General features: G+C 43.3%; 1 non-coding gene across 1 annotated transcript; it reads left to right on the forward strand.

Moving 5' to 3' along the window:
• Window positions 1-1,387: 1,387 nt before the first annotated feature.
• LOC145044564 (small nucleolar RNA R71) lies at window positions 1,388-1,494 on the forward strand. Its single transcript, XR_013681514.1, has one exon. It is a non-coding gene; the product is annotated as a small nucleolar RNA R71 (small nucleolar RNA).
• The last annotated feature ends 750 nt before the right edge of the window (window positions 1,495-2,244 follow it).

A 2,244-nucleotide genomic window follows, 5' to 3' on the forward strand; every position in this document is an offset into this window, starting at 1 on the left:
CATATGCCTCTTGGGAAGGTGACTGTCTTGTTTGCCAAGTGTATTGCCATGCGAATTGGCCTTGGCTCCGGGAGGTCCAGCTTCTTAAAGAATGAATATGGCACTAGGTTCACACTTGCTCCTAAATCAGCCAAGGCATGAATAGCAGCCAAGTTGCCAAATTGGCAAGATAAAGTCAAACTCCCCGGATCACCTTTCTTCTTTGGTAGCTTATTTAGCATCGCAACAGAGCAATTCTCATTGAGTACTACCTTCTTCACTTCTTCCATATTCCTTCTATTGGCGAGAAGTTCCTTAAGGAACTTTGCATATTTGGGCATTTGCATGACGGCTTCAATGAAGGGTATGTTGATTTGAAGAGTCTTGATGTGGTCTAGAAACTTCTGATACTCCTCTTCCTGCTTCTCCTTCTAAGCTCGGGTTGGGTATGGTATTGGAGGCTTGTAAGGCTTTTCAGAAACATGATCATTGGTTTTTAATGATGTACTCGCCGAGTCCATATGAGGTACTCGGCGAGTAGGACTGTCAGATTGTATATTTTGGTTTTCTGCTTGCTTTTCTGCCTCCTCCTTCTGTGAATCCTTGGGTGCTTCAGTCCGAATAGGTGCCCGGGGAGTGATTATCTTCCCACTTCTTGTTGTGACAATGTTTATGTGCGTGCCTCGTGGGTTATTTTCAGTTTTGCTAGGAAGTTCGCCCGGTGACCTTTGGTTAATTTGTTGAGCAAGTCGCCCAAGCTGTGTTTCTATATTGTGGATAGATGCTTCCTGGTTCCTAAGCATGGTTCTTGTTTCTTGAATTGCAGCATCATGATCACTATGCCTTTTTTTCTAAAGCAGCTACAAATTTAGTGAGCATTTCTTCCAATCTTGGCTTCCTTTCTTGCACCGACTCCTCCTTTTGGTAGAACCCTCTCCCTTTTTGTCTATACCTATCCTCCTTGGCTTTCTTGTAATCTTCATCAGGGAGCCACTCTTTCTTTTGTTTGCGCCAATCTTCATCATATCGGTCTCCACTTGAGTAACACGCTTGCACCTTCTTGTTGCCATTCTCATCTAAATCACAGTCTCTAGTGAGGTGAGGCCCATTGCAGTTTTCATAACCCACCCAAATAGCATGGATCTTTTGATCCATTTTATCCATTCTCCTATCCATCATTTTTAGCATAGCCATGACTGCGGATAAGTCTTCAATAGCAGCATAAGCGGCTCCCCTAGTGACATCATGTCTAGGGTTATGGTATTCTCTAGAGTGTTTAGAGAATTCTTCAATCAATTCTTTAATCACCGGGGGCGGCTTCTTTGTAAGTAGGCCTTGCGAGTCTAGTAACTGCTTGGTTGTGACATTGACTCCATCATAGAAGATGGAGACTTCTTGCTGGCTGCTTAGATCATGGTGTGGGCAATTTCTTAGTAAGCTCTTGTACCTCTCCCATGCTTCATATAGCGACTCTCCAACTTGTTGTTCAAAGTTTGCAATGGACTTCTTCAACTTGGCTATCATAGAAGGTGGGCAAAAGTGATCAATGAATTCTTCCTTCATCTTAGCCCAAGTGGTGACTGATCCGGGGGAGAGTGACTTGAGCCAGTCTTTCGCAGCACCCTTGAATGTCACCGGAAGCATTCGAAGCAGTTGAGTCTCGCGGGTTACATTTGGAATATTGAAGTAATCAGCTACATCATTGACTTCATCCAAATGCTTGTAGGCATCTTCATGATCTTTTCCATTAAAAAAGTATTTCTTTGAGTGAAGCTAGGATATGACCCTTTAGCTCGAAGGTAGCAGTCGCAAGAATTGCGGGTTGCACAAGTCCCGGGCCAGTGTCGTCGCGCATCCTCTTCTTCCATTCTCCCATAGGGATTTCATCAATGTTAGCCATTGTGAAAGCTAACTCTTCCTCGGACTTGGTTTCGTGCTCGTATGTAGGCTCCTCTTCTTCCTCGGTCTCGTACTCGATATCTTCTTGAATTGGATCTTCGATTATCAAAGAGGCACTGGATGCTCCTGATTTACTGCTCTTCTTTTTCCCAAAAACAGTCTTCAAATTGGACAAAGGCGACTTCTTTGGTGTACTTGAACTCTCCACGTCCTTTCCTTTGTTCATTTTCAATGCGGATTCGGGATCTTCAAACGGGGGTACCAGTGGGGTGTTTGATCCTCTGGTCATGAAAGTACTGAAATAAATAGAATAAAAGCGTAAAAAGAACAAAAAAAAATGTACTAAAAAAATGAAAATTAACTGCT

Source organism: Lactuca saligna, chromosome 4 (genome assembly GCF_052625555.1).
Source record: "Lactuca saligna cultivar CGN05327 chromosome 4, ASM5262555v1, whole genome shotgun sequence".
Classification (NCBI taxonomy): Eukaryota; Viridiplantae; Streptophyta; class Magnoliopsida; order Asterales; family Asteraceae; genus Lactuca; species Lactuca saligna.